This window comes from Accipiter gentilis, chromosome 1 (assembly GCF_929443795.1).
Source record: "Accipiter gentilis chromosome 1, bAccGen1.1, whole genome shotgun sequence".
NCBI lineage: Eukaryota > Metazoa > Chordata > Aves > Accipitriformes > Accipitridae > Astur > Astur gentilis.
In genome coordinates, this window is record NC_064880.1 from 42,564,879 (window position 1) to 42,588,668 (window position 23,790).

A 23,790-nucleotide genomic window follows, 5' to 3' on the forward strand; every position below is an offset into this window, starting at 1 on the left:
TTCCAAATTAACCTGTCTCCTAAACAGTCCAGTGGTGGCCACCCAGCCTAGCACTACTTTCCCAAGCCTGCTGCTTGCTTACATAGCAAGGGCTGCTGTGAAAGAGCAAAAAAAAGATACAGAAGAACAGCTACTAATATCTCTTGCAGTCCCCCAGTGTAAGGGAGGTGGCCAGGCACAGTTACACGCTGAAATTAAGGGCAGCCAGTGTAGCTGACAAGGTTCAGAGACACAAAGCCATGGTTTACTACTCAAACCATGTTAAGCTCTTTAGGTAAGCTTTATTATTACAGATGGTATTGCTTGCCCTAGATCTGATGACAAAAATGGGGTTGCCCTCCATAATCCTTCAGAGGCTGCTTATAAATCAGAGAACACTTCACCTCTGGACACATGGCACTAACAGATAATAATGTAAATGGTTCAATGTTTTAACCTTAACAGGCATTTGCTTGGGTTATGGTAGACAAAAATGAGGTCAGGAACTCTGGTCACAAGCCTGAAGTTAGAAGACCCTCAGTCTGGGGTCATCTGGACCACCCTGCCCATAGCTGACACGTAACAGCAACCTATAGGCTGGAGTTGCAAAGGTGAGAGTGGGCTGTACTGTTCTTACCCCTGCACAGGGGCACCCCACAGGCTCCAGTTACCTCCACCTCCTGGACCCCATCAAAGTCATTATGTCTATTAAGTAACAGCAACAGCAGTAACATGATTGCTGTGAAAATAATTTTGAAGACATCAACCCCTAAACACGCACAGAAAATACAATCTGCTTCTATATGAGCCTTTCCACTTTTCTCAGGCATCTGAGGGATGTCCTTTATAAACCATGAGATAAGAGCAGATTCGTTGTTCAAGACTGCATATCTGTATGGTTCCTTGGATACCAACGAAAGCCCAAAGGCAGGTCTTGGCATCTCATCCCCTTCTTATAAACTCTTTCAGAAAGTCAGAGCTGGCTTTGACACAAACATGATGAGAAATGGGGAGCTATCTGTGCCATTCTGGGGAACAGGCCAAACCCCATATTAACACCCCCCCACCCCGTTCAAAACAAAACAAAGCAAAAAAAACAACAAAAAACAACCCTCCTGTTTGCTACTGATTAGGCAGCCAAATTAAAACTGATGAAGTGATTGGGTAGGATCCAAAGCTGTTTATCTGCACATAAATCACAGACATGCTTTACTCAGCCAGGACGGGTTTACTGAGCTAGGGGAAAGACCTCTTATTCAGAATGCTGATTATTACAGCAATTAAAATATCAATGAAGCAAACATTTGGGGTAGAAAGCCGTTAGGGGCTCCTGGAGAAATCATTCCATTAAATATGAATTCAAACAAATTTCTAATTAAAAAAAAATAAAAGGAAATTTTAATAGAGTTGGTTTGTTTCTGATTAAGTATATGATGTTAGAAAAATCAAATTCTAAAGGAGGAAAGAAAGACACAAATTAACTAGCTGGACATGCCAAAGGATATTAGAAAGGAAGGCTGATACATATTTTATGATCGCAAGGGAGTAAAAAAAAAAATTAAGAGAGATGTACTGTCAAACCAGACACAGTGTTAATAGCTAAAGTACATGACAATAAGAACTGCTGTTCCCACAGCTATTAATGTAAACTGAAAATTGGGAGCAGGCTGCAGCAAAAGAAAATAAATCACACTTTTTTTTTTCAATTTGAAAATATGTTTAAAATAAATCCCTACCCCCAGCATTCACTCTCTACATCCCTACCCCCCAACAGCAAGAAAAGGACTGTCATTTCAGCAAGCTACAACTTCCAGGCAAGTGAGACAAGTGACAATTTCTTACTATTCATCATGGCTAATTTATTTATGCAATTTTCTCCTTATCAGAATCATTGGCCTGGAGATTATCTCCCCCTTCCCCTTTGAGTCCTGAGAAACTATTTAACATGGGAAGTGACTAAGGGGGGCAAAGAGGGGAGAGTGTCATGTAGCCAAGTTATGCATCCCAGCTGGAATTTGGGATGATGTCTTGCAGTTCTGACTCCTTCAGCCAAGTTTCATACAGGAAGCACGAATGCGCCAAGGGCGCAGTGAAATACACTGGAGCCAATAAATAGCACTTGACGCCATTAATACACTCATGCTACGGACCCCATCATGAAACCCTTAGTCACCTTGCAACGTGTTTGTTCATGAGGTAGCCAATGACTTGCACAAGGGAAAGGTCCAACAGCCAAGAGAATCCTCTGACAAAGGCTTACAGATGCAGAGTGTGCCTGTATGTGGGATGTGTATGCAGAGCCCTTCCAGAAGAGGCAAACACTGCTCATACATAAGGCTTACATGGAAATACTGCCCACGGAAGCTCACGGTGTCACCAGTGAGATAAAGGGCAAATTGCTGTGAGGAGCATCACCAGCCCCGGGAAGACAACCCGCTCTTGGCACAGAGGCTCCTCTCCAAGCCTGGAATGGTTACAGGGGCACCGGAGAGGAGCAGGCATCCCCATCAGTTCATGCAGTTTTTGCCCACATACAACAATCTGTTCCAGCTGTACTGCAAAACAGGAATTTGCCACCAAGTGACTGTCAGAAGGGGATCTTTCTAAGGCCCTGGTTTTGTCTTCAGTGTTGTATTTTTTTTTCCCCCCAGTTACCCACAGCACACACACAGTGCTAATCATCTCCTGCTCAGCACACCTCACGCACCAGTTTCTCCCTGGCCTCACTAGAACAAGAAGGTGGCTTCATGTTTAATTAAATCCCCTTAGATAACCAGGAAAAAGTTTCTAAAATTCTTAGATTAAAATTTTGTAACACATGCATCCCAAGTCTGATGGTTACTTTAAAAAGCTATTAGTAGCACGAATAATTTCACCCAGCATAGAAATACCTCCATTTTTGTGCTGGAGTAAGAGATAACTTCTGAGGAAGATAGTTGACAAATTACTTGACAGATTTGTCAACTACTTTGGAGCCATCAAGATGAAAGGCTTTATATAAATGTATGATTTTTTATGTATATATATAAAACACTTTAACTGGACTGTTGATAAAAGCCTGAGCTACAAAGGAACTCTTTCCCCCATTTGAGAAAAGGCAAGCTGCTAGACAAATCAGTTCAATCTCTGCCTTTCAAACAATATAAAGCAGTATAACTTTCAGGAGTAACACCTCATCTGGTTTTTTTCCAGACTGCCTATCAGGAATCAAGCAGTGAGTAAACATTTGAAAAGTGTTCCTCTGAGAGCAAAGGTTTAGATTTGAGTCACAGCATCCATTGAAAAGAAAAATTGCTTCTGTGCATTGGGACAGTGCCTTCCCTTCTGAAAACTTTATAAAAAGAATAAATGGAGATAATCTTTTTACAAGGTATAGCCCATATGGAAATTCATTATTGCTTCCCTTTAAAAAAAGTCAAGATAGTTCAGAAAGTGAGAATGGGGTCACTACTATTAAAAAAAAAAGTAAGCAGAAGATTTCCTATCAACTATAGCCAGTAAAAGTACAGTTAAAAAGCTTTATCATGGTCTAAAGTGAAGCTCCTGTTGATAAGAACATGAGATAAACAAAAGAGGAAAAGACATAATAAAGCCCTAAATCACTAAGAGTATTTAATGCAGAAGTGGGGGGTATATATAGCCGGAGATTGTTGATTAAATATTTTAAGGATCCATTCTTCTCCTAGTACAAAACACTCACTAGAGTAGCTTCAGCGCTGCTACTCCCTGAAGACTGCATTACTGCTTGTTAGCCCTGCTCAATCACTGCTGTGGAAGCACAGCTGAAAGGAATCATTGTTCCTGCTTTACAAAAGCAAAACTGAACCTCCAGAGAAGGTGAGTGATTTGCAAAGGATTTTATGGCAAGCCAGTGGCACAGCTGGGGAAAGGGAGGAACCCCAACTTATGGGCCGGTGCCTCCCAAACACAAGTCCCCATTGCTTGCAATGTTTCTACTGAGAACAACATGGAGTTAGGCACTGTTTTCATTCCTGCCTAGTCCACATACAGCCATGACTGTTAATTTAAGGCTGTCACCAAAAGCATGGCTATATACATGGAAGGTCACAGAGGCAGGGCCCAGGACACTGCTTGAAGACAACATTTAAGTCTAGATTCTACTTTCAACAGGTGTGCATCTAAGTAAACTTTTTCCTCCAGTGGATTTATATGGAGATGAAAATTTGATCCTAAAAGGCCTAAATTAAACCTACAGCTGCTTGGAAATAGTTTTCTGCTGTAGTCGACATTCATCCCAAATTCAGTCTGATTACAGAGTGTAAGTGTGGCAGGCATCGGAGGACAGAGCATAATCCTGCACCATATGCATGCTGTGATACCCAGCTAAAGCAATGTAAGACATGGAGCCAGTCAGAGTGCCCTGCGTGGTCACACCAAGCCACACACTTTTCTTTAACACTGATCAATTTAGGTGACTGGATGAGTCAAAGACTCAGAAGGAGCTTTAGTTCATTACTTTTTTTTCTCTTTGGCTATTCCAAGAGAAGCTTTAAGGGACAGAGGACCTTTTTCGCATTTAGTCACGATTCTCATTAGCATTGAAAATATGAATATAAATATGAAAGGAGTTCAAGGGGAGATGGGAAATAACTGCAAACATCTTTAGTCAAAGAAAATGCTATTCCCCCGCCAAAGAGTACAGCTGCTGTGCACCATTCTGGGCAATGAAGATCAGAGAAGTAAAACCCATTGAGCAAAACTCTTTGCATTGTTTCTAAACCAGACCCAGGATGCAGTAAGTAGATCTGCCCAGGAAATTTCCAACACGACTCTCCTGACAGTAAAGCTTGATTTGTCAACATTGACACATCCAGTCTTTTGGGTTTGGCAGGTCTATCAAGAAAGAGGTGTGAGGGGACCAAGCTTGTCTTGTTGGTCTCTACTGGCACCCTGTGCGGCTCCTCACCAGCTCACACTGCAGGACACCAGAGAAACAGCTAACAGGGTCTGTGCTTTTACAGCAGTGATGGCTCCAGGCCAGCAACCCCAAGCTTGCAGCACCATGCCACAAACCAAAGTACTGGAAGTCCAAGCAAATTTTAAGATCAAACTCACAGGGCTTCTAGGATCCACAATAAGCAGTTAAATAGCTCTCATAAGATAACATTCCTCTGCCTCTAGACTGCCCACAGTACAGGAGGGACTTGCCTGAGCAAGCCTCCATAGCATAAGGAGCACACAACTATTCCTTTTTCTCTGGGGACAGTGGCAGTCGGTCCCTCTGGCTGTGTATTCTTTTCCAGCAGCAGGATTAGGCCATATGGTCTTGTCCTCCCTTGTCAGATGACCAAATCTGCGCTCAGCATAGCAACCTGCAAATGAACAGTGCATCTGGGATTTCTGGGGCTTACTGAAGAGCTTTCTGTAGACTGGTCTCTGCAAATTGCACCACCTGATCAATTCCTGCACCCTCCTTCACGCCGCCTCTTTTTCAGAGGACTCCCAGGCTGGGAGCTGCCTGCAGGACCAATACTGCCGCTTCCCCTAGAACAACTTCGTGTGGACCCATATCTCTTTGCCAGACAGTCCAAAGTGAAATGAATCAACAGGATGGGACCAGATTGGTTATTCTGGAAAACTCTGTGTTGGGTCCATCGTTCTACAAAATCAGAGGGAAACATTGTATATTTCTGTCAAAATAAAAAATTAATTTTCTACATGGAACTTAAAAATGCCTTTCTATTTTCCAAACAGAAGCTCCAACCTTTCAAAAGTGGAAACTTTTCCTAGTTTCAGACAGCACAAACTGGGCACAAGCTGTAAATAGTATCTTCTTGTAATGCTACCATGGAAAAGCAGTATTACAAAGCTAACCCCTTGCGATGCTGTTTACTTTGTCTGGGATATATTCTAGGACTAAACTAGCCAATTTCCATTCACTGTTCCCCTGCCCACACTGCATCACATTTACCTATACTGAGTGATTGTGAAATAGTAGGTATTTGTGTAACAATGACCTCTGGCTAAACACACCAACAATATTATTTTGGATTTGAACTGGTATAACTAGGGCCTGAATGTGACCTACCTTTTTATTCAAACTGTGCTTTCCCCGCCCACTAAACAGCATCTGCAAAAGTTGCCTCAGTTCCCTGCACTGCAGCAGGCACACATATTTTTTATCCAAATGATTACAGAAACCCACCTACTTTATGCACATTCTGAAATATAAGGTCCTTGTTCCCAACAAAGTCAAGGGAGAAAGTCCCACTGAGTCCCATGACAGCAGAGTTAAGAGAGCCCTGAGACATTTGGAAAACCCTACATCTAACATCTGTCTTCCTTTGCCTTGTCCAAAATCACAAATAGGCTGTGGCAGCCTCAGAAACAGAGGCCAAATCTTCCAGCTCCCAGATTTGAGCTTTAACTACTTGACATATCTTCTCACCACTGGAGCAGGAGAAACAGAATGATCAGAGGACAAAACTCCTCACACTGAGCAATCTGAAAATGTCATGTTTCAGCACAACAGAGACATGTGTCATTCCATCACTAACTCACCAGCCCAGAGGCCAAGTCCAAGACAAATGCCCCAGCAGCAGTCTAAGGTCAGAGTCCCAGAAGGTAAACCCGTCAAGAATTAGTGATGTAAACGCTCCCTCTCAGAGGCAGTCCCACTGCAGTCTTCTCTGAACCCCTTGCACTCTGCAAACTTCCTTCTCTGGCATGCCTCTTTGGCCTTCTTCCTTCTATTTTTCTCATAAGCTTGTCTGTGGATGATTTATCTAAAAAAAAAAAAAAAAAAAAAGGCATTTTTTTTCCTTGATTAAGGAAGAAGAGTGCCTGCATTTGGCTGATACAATGATGGTGTTATGAAGTCCTCTTTGAGGAAGGCTTTCTCTACTTCTGTCAGGTCCTTCCTCTTTCCTGAGTTATATGACTAAGATCTTGGAAAAATAGCCCATAGTGTTCATGGTAAGCAACACCTCCCCTTCTCTCTTCTCCCTCCTCACAACACTTTTGGAAACAATTTAAATGATCCCATGCCTGGTCTGAGCGTCGGGTCTGATATAGTCATCATCTCCAAAGTCCCTACTTTTCATCCCTCACTGACCAAGTCACAGAATCCCTTGTCAGTGTAAACATGACTCAGTTTAATTTTTCCAAAGACCATTTGTTTACTTGCTGGTAGAGACTAATGAGTAAATATTCAGTAGGTTAGAATCTCATGAAGCCCAACTAAAATAAGGGCTCCAGATCACTAGATGCAGCATAAACATATGGTAAAAAGTTTGTAATCATCCCCAAGACTACAGAGGCATCCTGTGAGGCAGCCAGGAATGGAACTGAAGTCAATTTTCTGAGTCCCAGTGTAGAGTCTTAAGCATAAGCCATCTTTCCTCCATATCTGTGTTCTCAGAAAACACTTATTTTCTGAGTTTCTGCCTAGCTGGCAAATATCTAAAGCTAGCAGTTATCCATCTCCAGTATCAACAACTCAGTTACAATTTTAATTGCAATTCGTTTCCTAAGTTGTCGTCTCTTCTCGTAGTAATTTTTGATGAAAATATACCTCCCATCGTTGCATTCTAATCAAGCTACACTGTTGTCTCCACATGTTTGGCACTGCATTTAAAAATCAAAGTGCTAAATTCCTCTGTGAACTATTCAGATGCAGCACTTATATATGCCTATCAAATGCAGAGAGAAGCCAAACTTTGACCCTAAATAAACTGATATATGAAAATATGACAGTGTTTCTTTGGCTAGAGGAAAACAGAGATTACTTATAAAGCCTTTACTTAATTCTTTGTGGCTGTATTACAAAACAAGCAATTATAAATCTCCTCAGATTGTTCTAAACAGTACAAGTAAACTTAACAAAATGAGAGATACATGCCAACATCATAAATGCTTTTCCAAACAGTTACAGCACCACTTCAGGTCAGTCCAGTCCAGTAGTAATTACAAGTGTTAAGACCATACAAAGTGAAGACCAGATTCAGAGCAGAACCCAGACTTTTTCACCTATAAAGAAAATAAAGTTCAAAGAAAACCCAAGAAAGAGTGAACCAAACTTCAGAGAAGTGATGAAATCCCCAAGTCTGCCCTATATGCAGAGCTAATGATGACTCTGTTAGTGAGCTGAAGAGGAATGGCATAAAAGATGGAGAATCTGCCAGACACTGACAAGCCAAGATAAAATGAAGAGAAGCAGTTATAAAGTTATTTACCCTTGGTGATAAACTACTCTGTTCAACTACAGACCCAGAGCAGATAGGAATTAGTCTGTGGTATCTAACCAAAAAAAGGCTACCAACACCGACTTCAAGGAAGGAAGATATTGGAAATAAGTCCTTACTTTAACAACACAGGAAGAGTTTTCTCATCCTACAAAGCTTCTCCCATTTTACATGGGGATAAAAATGAGACATTCTAGGGAAAGTACAACTGGCATCTGCACCCCAAGGAACAACTCGATGCCAAAAGGCTTAAGTTTAAATCTCTGTGCTGCCTAATTTAACTAGACCCTCTAACACTCATCTTTCACTTCTCAGCCGAAAGACTAAGCCACAAAGTTACTGGCTATTCAGAGAGATGTATGTATCTGTATCTTAAATAGGGACCTGCAACCACTAGCACATTCCCAGCCAGCTCTGCTTGCTAATAATAGATGACACCAGTCTGCCTAAGCTATATAAAATATCCCAACAAATTCTGAAACATCCATGCTTTTACCTTTTAACAACACAGAGGACTGCCTGCATGAAGGCATGTTTTCATGCTAATCACACAGCTTTCTGCAGCTCCATACTTTCTTTGCTCAGTGCAAACACACACATGCCTGTGGGCATTTATAGGGGCATCTAGGACCATTATTCAGACAAGTGAAGGCAAGAAGGAACCAACAGATCATTTTCTCTGGCCTCCTGCTGACAATTCAACTTCCCCAGTTACACAGCGGAGTCCAGTAAGTGCTACATATTAGCTGATGAACACTGTTAATGTGCTACATAGGTCCAAAAACTATTCCCGCGAAACACCCAGGGAGCATTACCTTTCCCAGGGTCCTGGAACAACTCTACTAGTATAAATTTTATGGGTTATTATTCAACAACTTCAACGACTCATATGAGGGATGGATTAAATCTGTGATCTGACCCCAGCCAAAAAGAGTGAGTTATTTAAAAAAAAAAGTCTTGCATTTACTTTTGATAATTTGCATCTACTTTCTTCAGCCTTTACAGCTTCTTTCTTTGACATTCACTGCCAGGGCAACTGCTGCCATTGTTTTCACTGAACATCACAAACACTTTATTACTAATTTTCAGTTCATCTGCAAAAAGTAGAGATCTGAGAGCAACTGGGATGACAAGCCCTCTGAGCACCCTACATACTTATGACTGGAACAGAAACTTAGAAACCAAGACTTAGAAACTCACAACCGGAATAAGGAGCTAGCAGCTAAGGTGGACGGTATATCCAGTAAGGGATGTATAGAATCAAGAGACAAAACAGAATAAATTGAAAAAATTGATTCATTTCTGCTGTAGAGGAAATAACATCTACACCAGTGAAGATGGCTATTTCTGCAAGCATTTATGTGTTTGCACTGGGGAAAAAAACTTGACCAGAAACGAGGTTTCCATCCGAAACTTTCTGGTAGCCAGAAACTGTTAATTTTCAATTTTTCCAATGAAAATCTCGAAGTGAAAGAAAGATTTCTATAAAAGCAATGGTTTGACAGGAATAAATTAATTTTCCAACCAGCTCTCCAACATACACATATATAGTAGGATGTTAACAACCAATGTTAGTATTTAGGCTGACCTATTTTCCTCACAAAAAGCAACACTGCTTTATGTCTCTTCGGGACACCACCCATTTTCATCTCAGCTAAATTGCAGAATAAAATCTACTGCTTTCTCCATTTCCATTTCCATTGCTGCTGGCAGAGACCAATGCCTTAAGATTTTTTTTTCTTTTTCAGTGTACAGTTAGATCCCTAGCAAGTTTTGCCCATCAGGTTATTCCATTAACTTTCAAAATGACATGAGATCACAGTTTTACATTCACTTCCTGATCATTATCAAGGTCCTGGAAAAATTGCATTAATTTTTGTGCAGGTCAAATCCTTATGAGAACTCTTGTTACTTAAATACAGTAATCATCAGCTGTGTTGGACAATATGAGCCATTTCCATGCACCGAATGCTATCATTTCATTTTCAGACATTGCAAAACCCACCAGTTGGTGATCATTACCTGTTAACTGGGATCCCTATGAAACCTCATTAATTAGATACTTTGTGCCCATCAATATATTTAAAATAAAGCAAGAAGTATCAACTGTATATCTGTGCCACAAAGAGATAGACATTGTTGTTAATCACTTGTCTTCATCGTATTAGAATCACTGACTTAAATATCAATATCAGTTCTTGCATTGTTCACTAATTCCAGTAAGTTTACACTAGAAATACATTTGGTCCACTTTTACTCAGATGCGAGGTTCTAGCAGTATGCATTCGTAGTCTTTTTTTCCATAAAGCCTTCTTGGCAACACAGATACGAGGCTGTTTTCAGACACACTCCTAAAAAGTGCTATAGCAGGCAGGAGACTAAGAGCCCATTTGGAGCAGCGAGACCTGTAGGTGGTTAATTAAGATCAACCGTTGCATTACTAATAGCCATCAGGTCAGCTCTGCTTCACAGAAACAGTGGAAGTGGAATACAAGAGTAGGATTTTGAACAGGTACCTCTGGGGTGTCCAGTTGTCTCTGCAACACAGTGCAGAGTGAATCACCCAAGTCCCATGCAACCCTAAGAAAAATGCCCAGCAGCCTTTCTATAACATGATTCTGACCAGGCACAAATGCTGTAGGGCTGTAAATCTCCACGTGGTCTATAAACCTCAGCTTGTACAACCACAGCACACTTAACTTTTTCGTTCATATTGTGAAGCCACAAAAAATCTGATTTCTTTCTTCACTGTTAGAGACAAAAGGACTCTCAACATGTACCAATGCTACTGTAGTGCCTTTATTCAAACATGGATTATTAATGCAGCTAATGGTCGTGATACACAAGGCTGACAAAACACTGCTGGGCTCCCCGGTTGAGCTCACTGTATCAGGCAGGAAAGATTCAACTCCACACTTGCTGAAATCAGAAACCAGAATATTTCTATCTAGTTTGTCATAACTACCTCATTAAGCAAACGATTTCCCTTTCTGCCTGCCCTTAACCATCTAAAAGTTTAGCCTCATTTCCAATTTGAATTTGCCCTTTATTAAATTGAATTCATTGTTCTTTGTGTTACTACTTGTGTTATGTGTCATTTCCTTTCCCCAGTATTAAATGACCCTTAAGATGATCACCCTGCCATTAAACATTTCTTTAGATGAAATTGGCTAAATTCTTTCCCACTTTTGTATCTCCTTGAATGTTGTGGTCTCCCTTTGGAGACTGGTTTCTAAAGTTAAGAGCATGAACTTGGTGCATGATCTTGGTGCATGATACTACAGGTGTGATCTTAGCAACAGCATAATAACGCATTTGTAAATTCTCTTATCCTGACAAAGCTGTTTTTCAACCTTCAGGCCTTATGAGTGATTTTGTTCTTCTCAAACACATCGCACTAAAATGAGAGGTGTTTTGTTAACTTCCATCAACAAATCTTTCTTTCCCTGACTCTTTTCATTTTGCATCCTCACTCATACTCAGGATACATTTGCTGCAGGCTCTGGTTCAGACCAGCCTCGTCCCTTGTGGCTCCGCAAACATCTGTACATGGAATTAAAAATCCGTGGGGTTCTCAGTGCTGCCCCAAGCCTCATGAGAGCTGACAACCAGGTTCACAGTGATGTGAAAGGCACTGGATCATGCTGCCAAACAGGGAAGAAGTTAAGAAGTCATATGTTTTCCTGAAACTGAATCTTGAACTTTGGTGTACAGGATTTATTGTGGAGTCAGGCACTGTCCAACCCCAGTAAGGTTAATGCAGTTGTGAGTTTCAATTGAATTACCTCTCCCTTCATTTGTATATCTTTTTAACTCAGTTGTATTCTTTCATATGCATACTACCTTCTCATTGTTCATGTGCAATTTGACACAGTAGTTTCCTCGGTTGTGATCTTTTCCTGTACATCTTTCTCTGGATCTGGACCAAACCCCACCTTTTGTTACAGAAAACCGCTGGGTAACGATCCATTTTTCAATGCATCTGTGTGAACAAATGCAGCAAATGCTGAGGGGAGCAGATTTTGAAGTGAATCAAGGAAGTAAACGAGTGTGGGAACCAGGGCCCAAAAGCCATTTTGGAAAGACATTTCTGAGCTACCCTAATAGGATCGGCCTGCCATATTTCAAAGCAGCATCGATGGACAGAAGTAATAAAACTTGTCTGATCAGTTTAAGCACAGGCATACCTCACAGTCGTGTTCTGCATGCATGCACATGCACTCACACAAACACATGCTTCTTCACCCATAGGATCAAACCTCTTAAATTTTTTCCATGATTAATTTGCAAACAGCTTATAACACAACTGGAGACCCACCTAGAAGACTGCATTACAGTACATATATTCTGCCATCTGAAGGTGGTCATTTCTAAGACTTTTTTTAAACAAATATGTATAAGGATATAAATATAATCTGAACACCTAAATATACGTATGTATATGTACACAGACATTTATTTATAATTTTGGCCTCATATACCCCCAGAGAGCAAAACACTTGGAAATTATTCCTTCAGTGGGGCTGTGGCAGCATGCTTAAAATCTCCCTGCTCTTAATTAGTCAAAGGCTCTTAAACTCATGGAGATATAAACTGCCAGAAGTAGAAATCTACTGAATGTAAGAAATGTGCTTTAGATAAACAGCAGGGAATAAAGTACAAGATGGCCCAGTGTTACTTGGCTCGACCAAGTTTTACTTTCCCTGGATCAGCAGCAGAGCTTTTAGTGTTCCTCCTTTACTTTTAATGAAACTTTACCATGGAATCTCCCCTGTATCATGACCTGGGATTCATAAAAACAATGCAACAGCCTATATATTTTTCTGAATATATTTTCTAGAGCCAATTTTACACAGGCCATTTATAAGTCACTCACCAGAAAGCAGAAGAGAAGAAAAGAATGATTTCCATCTCTTTACTAAAAAGCAAAAAGCCTCAAACCAAAGCAAAAAGCAGGAACTCCATTTCCTGCATTGTACACAGCTGTGTGACACCAGCAGTGACTTTTATGATACCATATGGCCTGCTGAATGGTGTTTCACTCAGCTGATGTAGCCTTATTGGAAGGTTAATAAAGAGGCATGATCTTTGGCTAATAAACGCTGAGTCTGTTATAAAGGAGATACATTTCAACTTGCAGGGAGAAAGAGGGGCAGGGGGGGAAAGACAGGCAGGAGAAATCTGCTGAGGGCACTGTTGGCATGCCATAATTTGCAAAGCAGGGATGAGGGGCCTTTACGGGGTTTCACCACGACAACGTGTGGGGCAAGCAGAGCCAGGGCTTGCTCCAAAGTCCCCTGCAAGGTTCTTTCACCAGTGCCACATGGCAAACCCAGAGCTTGTTTCTCAGCTTGAGGATAACAGAAACCAATGTTCCAGCTCTCACCTGCTTCTACATTTGATGCTACTTATCACTTTGATGGACTGTGTTGCAATTAAAAAGACAAGAGGGGGTCACCAGCCTGGGGGTCACCAGCCTGGGGGGCTTTTTTTCCTGCAGGATGTGAAAGAAGCAAGGTCTGAGATGCAAACCACCTCTGAATGAAGCACACACGTGGAAGTGTGAGCTGTACCATCCCTGAGAGATGGGGCTGTGCCACCCCCAGGCACCAAAGAGCCTCCACAGAAAAGAAGAATCCTCACCTGCTCTTTCTACCACTGCTGAGAAAGTAGGAAGCAAAGTTTGTTTTTATTGAAGCAAGCCTTCCTTTCACATATACACCCAATTCTGCAGAGCCTAAGCCTGGCAGGTTTCTTCCAGCCTCCCAGGAAAGCATTTCCAGCACACCCTATGCCAAGACCATGCCTCCCTCTGTTCCCCCCCACCCCACACACACTCAAATCCCATCAAGGTAAACAAGTGATAAGACTTCAGGATTAGGTCTAGTGACCTCAGAAGGAATTTTGCTCAAACAAGAATTAAGCCTGGAAGGATTTTGTCCTTACCGAGAGGCTTCTAAAGGTTTCCCACATAAGAGCTTCAGGAAAATGACTTGTGGAATTTACATCCCGCTTTGCTCCCTCAGTCACTTTGGCAGCTTATCCTGGAGGGCACCGGAGCTGGCACTCAGACAAGCCGTCAGCTCACAGCCTAACAAATTATTGATTCTCTCCTCACTTTGAAGCAGACAACAACAAACTCCTAAATGCACTGCATCCTTCAATATCTCCCTCTGGAGAAATACCCGTTTGTAACATTGGCAGTAAGGGGGCATTTCCATCTCTCAGGCCATGACGGGTGGATGGAGCACTGCGCTTTATGTATTTTGTTCCTCTGCCTTCAACCAAGGATTGGTGACTAGGGGAGATTTTTGCACAGAGCGCGACTTTCAAATCCACACTCAGACACAGCGAGACATACCTACAAACGTTCAAGTGCACATACATAAAATTGCTTGAATTTGGAATGCAGAAGGTGTCCAACAGAAAATGGGGTTAAGAACTTGTTTTCCCCAGTATTACACTATTAAGAGGCAAACACAGTTTTCCATGCGTCATGCACTTAATGAGCTCCAGACTGCAGGATACAAAAAGATCTTGACATTGGCTTGAAGAAACAAAATGTTCAAAATTATCTGGATACATCGAGTCACTTCATCATAAATGGCACATCACCACAAATGGCACATCACCACATCGAGTATCAGTTTTGCAAAATTCCTGTTATTTTTCTGCAACTCATAGCAATGTGTCCCAAGCTTTCTTGTTTTCCTTCTGCCTTCTCCACTGCCCATTCACTAGGGATGTAGGTTCTCCCGTGACGCACTGCTCTGGAGGGGCTAAGCCCACTCACTAGGGATGTAGGTTCTCCCCTGATGCACTGCTCTGGAGGGGCTACGCCTTCTGCTGCTGATGGCATCCCAGCTCTGCAGCCCCCAAATGCTGAAACCAGCATGCAGCAGCCAAAAAGTGCTGGGGACTTATCATTAGACTCGTGTCAAGAGCGGCACGAAGAGTTGCAGCATCTACTTCTGCCTCTCTGCTTGTAGTCATGGGAGCAGCTCTCCCTCATGTCAAGGGCTAGAAATGAGGGCATTCGAGAGAGTCCATCACAGAGTGCCTCGTCGTGGTATATGAGACAGACCCAGGAGCTGAACCCAGGAGCTGCAGCTCACAGTCTTTCATTACATCTCATACACAATGCCTCCCACTGCCTTGCGCTGTCTCACATTAGGACTACAAGGGGTCCCTTGGGCAAATTCTGCCTGCTCCCATCTTAGAACACAGATAAATCTAGCAGCCTATCTATTCTGCATTGAAATGCTTCCTCTGCACCTGAAATCAATACGGTTTTCATGCAAACTTTTACTACATGTGCTGCACCAATTCTAAACATTCATTCAGCCGACACACCTAAAGAGCTCTCAAAATGATATTATGGCTTATCAGGTCAATGATCTACAATTTTATATCTCCCTAAACACATACTTATAAACAGCACTATAAATATTAAGGTTATTGTGTGAAACTCTTACACCATTTCTAAGTGTATTTTCTGCGAATGCTAATTTTATCAGAAACATTAAACAGAAAAAAATTACTTTTTGCTTCAGCCACTCCTTTTCTGATTAAGATTGATATAACGGAGATTTCAAATGTGAAAGAAATACTCTGTACCACAAATACTTTTCATTGTCCCTGTGTATTGCAGTATGTCCCAATTTCAAGAGTCTGCTTTGCTTTAGATAACATTGCCAAGTTACTAAAAAAAAACCCTCAGCAATGGGCTGTTTGCATCACAGGGTCATAATAATGTATCCTGGTGACACTGAAACATCAAGATATAAACAACAAAGACACAGAAAGACGTCGACCCAAGTAGCTAAGTCTAAAAAACTGCAATTCCAAAGCAATGTGGTATTTAGACTATTGGATACATTACCAGTATAGGTACTTGCAGAACTAGGTGCCAATTTTAGCATTTCTCAGATGAATTTGCAAACTGAGTTCATCTGTTGGGCTCACTGCAGAATAGAGACCTCTGACAGATGCAGATTCATATACACTGAAGAGGCTGAAATAATCACTCCTAGCCCCAAGGCAGAGAAATAGGAGAACATTTGTTTTCAATATTTAAATCAACTAACGCTACAGGATAGCTCATCATTAATACAAACATATATAATAACAGGCAGAGGACAGCACTGAGACAGACATCTATCCTGGCTGGATGGTTTTGCAGCCTTAAAATACACTGGATACAAATCAAATATGAGCCACCATTAGCTGCAGCAACATTTTAGGTGATGGACTGATAGTGAGACAACATAGATCATGTGTATCTTTTATTGGGCTAATATATAAGCTGTTACACATGAGCCTTCAGGCCAAAAAAGTCTTCTGGGGGCTGGCAGCAGAAAGAACATTTCTGGCCCAAAAGCATCTCACTGTTTTGAGCCAACACAAAGCCTCCACCTCTGTCCATTTTATCTCAAGCAGCTGAAAATATGTTTTGCAGCCTGTTTGTGACAGTCACAATGACAACTTTCACAAACCCAGCAGGCCCAACAGAAAAGTCCTTACCACTTAAGTGCTCTGCTTTTTGCACTGTCTCTATCCATCCAGGATATTTATAGACCACTGTCACTGGGATGTTCACAGCCCAATCATGGTGACTTGGCAAGTTTCGCAAGAAGCACAGTCAGGAAAGAAGCAATTCTCTGTGAAAACACACAAATACTTTCACCTGTCACTAGTACTTGGGTGTCCCTGGACCTGATCACTGCAAATCTCTTGGGATTGCAGTGGAAATTAGGGAAGGAAAAATACTGTTGCCAAGGTGTTTCTCAGAGACAGCCAAATGGGGATTTGGCCAGGAGTGACTTCCATGTCTCCTTTGATAATGTTTCCATACAAACATAAGGGCCACTTAGCAGTGACTTGAACAGGGTGTTTCCAAACTAAAAGCCTGAAGGGGTGTTGGTTGAATTAAAAAGCTGGACTCTGAAATTAGGGACTGCAATAACTTGGACCCTGCCTAGACAATCATAGAACCCAAAAAGCAAAACAACTTTATTGTTGTTCACATGGTATCAAGAAATGTGTGAAACATCAAGAGTTTAAGTGATCTGGCCACCAGGATCAGAAACTTAATTGTGATCTCTTGCATTTGCAAAACACTTCTGCACCAGACCTTGGGCTGGATTTTTCATGTATCTAGGAAGCACATGAATACCAAAATAGGGTTTTCAGCAGCACCAAGACTGAAGTGGTCAGAAAATCTTTGGAAGCTTTTTTCCTTGAGCCAAAACAATTTGGGAAATCATATCAGTTCTGCTGAAATTGTGTCTGAAAAGAAAAAAAGGAAGAAAACTGGAAAAGTTCTGGAAATGGGAAAATCAGACATGGAAAACTTTGAGAAGCATAAAATATACTGAAATAAGGTTTTGCATCAGCATGTTCTGTATTATGCATCTGAAGATAAGCATTTCTTAAAACAAAACTTTTCTGTGAACCCCAAACAAACCTTTTTCCCCCCTCAGAATTTCCCTTCCAGTTTTGAAGCTTTCTGGGTTTCCTCCTACTCAGAATAAGTGCAAACACTAAAATCCTACATAAAACATAGCTTTTGTCCATCCCACAGCTTACACCTGAAACTCTGTTCCTCTCTATAGGCACACCATACCCAAGCACTTCAGAAAACACCTCTGTTCCATGCCTCTTGGGATTGTTCAACCTCTAAATATTTTTTAAAATGTAAACTCAGCTGGTTAGCAAGAAATGAAGCCAGGTAGCCCTGAAGTGCACACCAAACTGCATTTCCAGACAAGTCAGTCAGAAGCATACGGCTATGAATAATCTGAGCACAACACTCCCAAAAAAAGGAAAAATAATAAAGGCAAAGGGGAGAGGGGAAGAATTCAAACAAGCAGCGTCCCCAAGATAACAACAGTGCGGGAGCATCACTGTAGTGTAGCCAGGCTGTGGCAGGCGATAACATTCTTTCCCCAGAGGAACCTTTAGGTTTATGACAAATCAGGGATGATGCTCAACAGCTATTTGATGAGCTCCGCAACAGCTGCTGAGGTCTGCGTGCCACTGCAACACAGCTGGAAATGCACAGTGCCGCAGCATTAACTGGATAATAACGCAGGGCTTGCCAAGCACTGAGTATCACTAACTTTTTCTGATGAGTTATTTGTGTCCATAATCAGCTGTGAAACTCTTTAGGAAAGATGTTCTCTGAAAAGGAGGATTTATCTGAAAAGGAACCCACTGTCGTTAATAAAGTTGTCTGGTCTCAAAGCCTCAACAAATCAGACTCAAACCCATGGTGCAGTCTTAAGGCAGTTAAATGTTTTACCAGTGAAGGAAATTTAAGGAGTTTTTCAAAGAGAGAAAAAATGGCAAACAAACGAATCAGCAAACCTTTGTCTATCAAAAAGGATGATATGCTGGGGGAGCAGAAGAACTACCATGTGCCCATTACAGTATGATCAGGGATGAAGAATTTTACATTACTGGAGAGCCATTTTTTACTTGGAAAAAAATCCTAATAGTGTATCACTTGCATCTTGATTGTAAGACATCATCTGCTCTGAGTAAAGGCTGGCACCAGCTCTCCTAGTGAGCAGGACCCAGGGAACAAATAGTGGCACAGGCAGTTCCAGGTCCTTCAGTCCTGCCACAGAAAAGCTGCATCCACTTCACTGTAAGAAACATTAAATATCAGGCTGGGTGCAGCCGCCCTACAGGGAAAACAAGGGGCAGAACCAAACTTGTTGCTTCCCCTTGCTCTGTCGTGGTAAAATGAGTCAGAGTAAGAGGAAATATTGCGTAAGGCACAGTGGGGGACTAGACTCTACTCCCTCTTGCACAGGGACAGGTCAGGCCAACCTAGCTCGTCTAGTTTGGCTTTTCTGTGTATAGTACAACAAAGTTCCCGGCACAGCTCTCAGCCAAAAGATCTCTCCTTTCATTGAATGATTGCTCTGGCCAGTTATGGGGGCGTCTCTCAGCTGGTGGTGGAGCAGCATCGCAGTTGTTGTCACCATTTCTGGAACCAGGATGCTCTGCAGCTGCTACGTTCTTGGTGAGCCCATGAATCACTGCTCACAAAGAGGCAACAAGGGAGGGTATGGCAGGTGAGGGCAATCTGCGGAAGGCAGGCAGGGGGCACATTCCTGTCTTTGCCTAAATAAATGAAAGATCAGCCCTCAATCCAGACTTAGTCATTCACACATTGCCACAGTGACCAGTCTTTTCGCGTCCCACACATGCCAAAGGCATCTGCCTTAAAGAATGTAAATTAAATAAGAATCATTGCCTTCTCCTTCATTATACTAAGGCCTAGAGCATAAAAAGGTGGGGGGGGGGACCAGCAGAATCTTACTCTGATTTACACCAAATGCCATTTGTACTTTTCACTGGCTGCCTGAGGGGCAGGGAATCCACAGAATGAATGTGGGGGGTCTTTATCATCGCCAAAGGAACAGAAACACAAGAAAAGAGCAGATGGGAGAGGATGAAAAGAGGGGAAATATTTCAGAGAAGTGAGTTTATAGCTGTTGTTTCTTGTGCATTTCACAGGTTCACACTGCGCATGTATGTTGAGGAAGGAGAGGAGGTTTCTACAACTGACAAAAAAGCCTATGATTTCCTTCCAGAGGTTTCTACTGCTCCATAGCTGAGTCCTGTGCACTGCTCCATAACAGCCTTTTAGGCATGATGACTGCAAGACTCCTTTTAGCAGCACTGATTTTGCTGGGATTAGAGGAAAAGGACTCATTTTAATGGATCTCAGCACATTTGACATGCCTAGTCTTTTACTGAGGGTAGGGACAGAGCCCACACAGACCGCAAAGACAAAGGCAGGGCATCTCCTATAGACTCCTGCTCATACAGTTGTATCAGTGAGCAACTTCAAGAAGCCTGTTGGTGCAGAAGAACCCCCAGCAGGAGCTACAATGCTGAGAAGAATTGTATTAACCATATCCTCCATGGACAACCTGATATTGACTGCACAGAGCACAAACTCCTCTTACTCTCCTCACATGACATCCTGGACATGGCCACGCTGAGCTCACATGGAGAAGGCGGCAATCAAGCAGAACAAAACAACATCCAGGCTGGTTGTATTGTCTCTGCAAGCAGTCTCAGTCGTAATCACGCCTTTTATTCCCTTGCGCATGATGACCGATCAGGAGAAACCATCATTTTCAACTCTCAATTTTATCCCAAGTCTTGCACTAGCCAGTCATTTCTTTAAAGTGTTAGTTCCTATAGTTACACAAAAATCAGTGCTGTTCCTGATTCCTAAGGAAATGAGACCCAATGTGCAGTCTGACTGTCTCTTCTTCCTTATAATTTGGGAACTCATGGACTAGTTTTAATCCAGACCAGAGAAAAGTGGAGATTTCCGGGATAAGTAAGTTCTTACAAACTACATGAACATGAGCTCCAGAGAGGACATAGATCTAGCAGCTTCAAGAAAGGCTGAAATGTGAAGTCATGCCTTATTAAACTAAACCACACAGGAAATAGCCTTATATGTGAGACCTAGCTACATTCATCAGGGTTCACAACCAACCACAAGACACAAATCTGCAGGAAACCAGGCTTCTTCCAGAATTTATTTGGAACTAAAGCTGGAGAGAGAAGACTGAAAATCTGAACAATAAAAGATTAGCCTCCATCCCCATAAAATATCTAAGTCAAAACAAAAAGAACCTCTAGTCACTTTTTCAGTTTTCAGGCTCTACAAGACAAATCAAACCTCTCCAGGCCTGATCTCACAAGGTCTGAAAACCAGTCTGGCAATATGACACTTAGTTCAATGTCTGCAGCTTAACTGTAATTAAAACATGAGACATAAGAGTCCAAACCAGGGTAGACACAGCTCTGCCTAGGCTCCAGAAAGCAAAGCCAAAAACCCCAAATCAGCCAACTTAATTGCAGGGGAACTCTCCCCCCCCTAACATAAGGTTTAAAAAGCATTTGTTTCTAAGGATCATTAAATTAATAATCATGAAAAACAATTATTTTTCCAAAAGCTATTTCACTTCCCATCATTAATTCAGCTTATTTGAACTGCTGAAGAGATGTGGATAGGAATGGTGAACCTCCCGTGTCCTTCACGTGCCACATCAAGACGGTGCTATTGCAGAGCACTACAGCACCCTTCGTCCTGTCACTAAATCTGCCTCAGGGACAAATTCATCCCACACTGTTGGAATTCAGCCAGAACCACCACTGCAGACCACAGCAGTGATAACACTGGCATTTCTGGTACTGTGTTAACTAGCATCGTTTAAGATGCTGGTATTTCAGGCTTCCTGCGCAGATCTATCATTCGGCTCCCATTTATGCTGTCACTGATGGAGGGGGCACCCACAGGGAATTAGAGCTCTGAAAATATCTCCATGCAGACAGGGCCAGCGAGGCCTCCTCCTCATGGTGATTTACTTCACTGCAGCAATGAAAATTCCTGTCTGGAACCAAGTGCCTGACTGCAAACTTACCACAGCTCCAGGGCTAGTAGGGTCAAAAGGTCACAGTATTTATTTGTTGCTCTTCCAAGATCACTTTCCCATGAACTTGATGGATTCTCAAATGCCTTCTATTGCACAGAAGACTGTGATTAATCTAATTCTTGGTTCAGTTTGGGACCAGCAGTGTTTTCTTCAAAAAACTCATTCTTAAATTCACTCCTCAGATTATTAGCTGTTTTAAAAGTGAACAATTAGTTTTGAACTAAAATATATAAAGGTCTTCCTTTTCTAAGCAAGTATAATGACTGCAGAAAATATATTACTCTAGTTCTTAATGTAATACTTTGTCCAGCAGAGGAAAAACTCCATGCTCAGGATCTTCAGCTGCTCTCTTTTTCCCCTCTCTGTGTTAAGACATGGAAGACGTCAGCTCTGCTCCCAACCTTGCCACCCACCTTTTGTGCTGTTGCATGTAAAACTTGAATTTCATGTGTGTTTTCTCAGCTAATAAAAGCGCTTCTCTCTGTCTCTGAAAAATGGGAAAAATATTATTTAATTTTTATGTAATATAATAGATCATGGTGATGTAAAATCTCACAACTTTTTCTTCTTTATAAAGCTGCAGTTTCTGCAGCCATGTTATTACATGAAATTCTCATTACACCAAAAAAAAAAGCTTTTAGTGCTCAGGGTAAGAAAGAGGAGATTGCAAAGGTGAATACTACAGGTTCAAAAACCAGATGAGCCTTAGCTAATCATGTTATGGCAGTTAAGGCATCACCATCCCCAGATGTCTGCCTCTACCATTTGCCAGAGGTTACAACTGCTTGAAGCAATGGGCAGAGTAGAACATGTGCCTGCATTTAAACACAACAGCTTACAGCCAGAGAGCTTGGTTCATGCCCATCATCCTCACTGGTTTGGGCTAAAAGATGGGTTTTGCACAGGAGCTGGAGGCAGTACAGGCTTATCTGCCCCTCTGCCTATTCAGCTGTGAAACAGGGATCCTGACAGACAGGGCAGGGCAGACAGGGGCCACATCTCCAGCCCCAGGTTAATCAGCCCTCATTTTGGACCCCAGCATTTCACGCAAGCTGTTTTGGAAGCAGTAATGCTAATGCTGCCATGGGATCCTGGTCAGGTGTCCCTCCACGCCCAGCCACCCCTGTAATCCCAGTTCTCTTATGTCTCCTGTAATCCCATCCTGGCCTTTCAATATCCCTCTTCCAAATCTCCTGACATCCCCACATCACAAACTCTCTCCCACACTCGCAGCCACGACCCTCACTCTCTCCCCATATACCCTCACTAGCAGCTGGACATTTGCTGAGCTGAATGCTGTCCATCCGCTGTGCTGACAGTCCAGCCAGCAGTCAGCCACTGTGGGACTAAAGTGACTGCTTCTCCTTGGAGGCATTGTTTTGGCTCTCTGTCCTCCACTCATCCTTAGCATCTTCATTTGCCAGTGGCAGTAATGCTTTTTGTCCTTTTTCATGGGACTATCTATGCATCAGGAACCCTTGACAGTAGCGATGCAGCGCGTCTCCAACTGCTCTGCAAAAGGAGCAAGGGGATACAGATGTTTGCTACACATCACCTAGCCAGTTTAAACTCATGACCTTTGGGTTTTAACCCCCCCAATAAATACAACAACTAACATCTAGTCATGAGATTGCCTTTGCACCCCAAATACTCATCAAAATTAATAAGGCATGAGGTCTTATATGCTAAAATGGGCACATTCCCAGTGGGAAAAGAGCCATCCCAGAAGTCTCAAGACTGGCAGGAAACTCAGGCTTTCCAAGAGCCCAGAGTTATGTGGGACAAGCTAAATGATGCTACTCAGCAACTGTTTCCCAGAGAAATAGAGTGAGGGCCATGACAAGGCCAAGACTAAAAATATCGCAGAGTTTAGCCCACGCTTTACATACTGTTTCATTTAATGTGCCATAAGTAAGGCTTTCTGTACACATGCAGCAATGTATGAAGTGCAACACTATCACACAACCGGGAACAGCGATGCCCAAGAGACATGAAGACAAGGGGATAGCGGTGCTGTTCAGCACGGAAGACAGACCAGAGTCTCAGGGATAAGAGCAAATCAAGAGGAATATCTCGGAAGGAAAGGTCTGCTCAAGGGGTGATGGGAAGCTGGAGTAAAAATTCATCTGTTTAGC

The 23,790-nt window shown here is 42.2% G+C and overlaps 1 protein-coding gene across 2 annotated transcripts in view; it reads right to left on the bottom strand.

The window, feature by feature from the left end:
- Positions 1 to 23,790, bottom strand: part of SEMA5B (semaphorin 5B) — a 281,599-nt gene that overhangs the window by 195,980 nt on the left and 61,829 nt on the right. For both annotated transcript variants that reach the window (XM_049804042.1, XM_049804051.1), the window contains exon 2: positions 6,502 to 6,725. The gene's annotated coding sequence lies outside the window, so the exon portion shown is untranslated. The remainder of the gene's footprint in view (positions 1 to 6,501; positions 6,726 to 23,790) is intronic.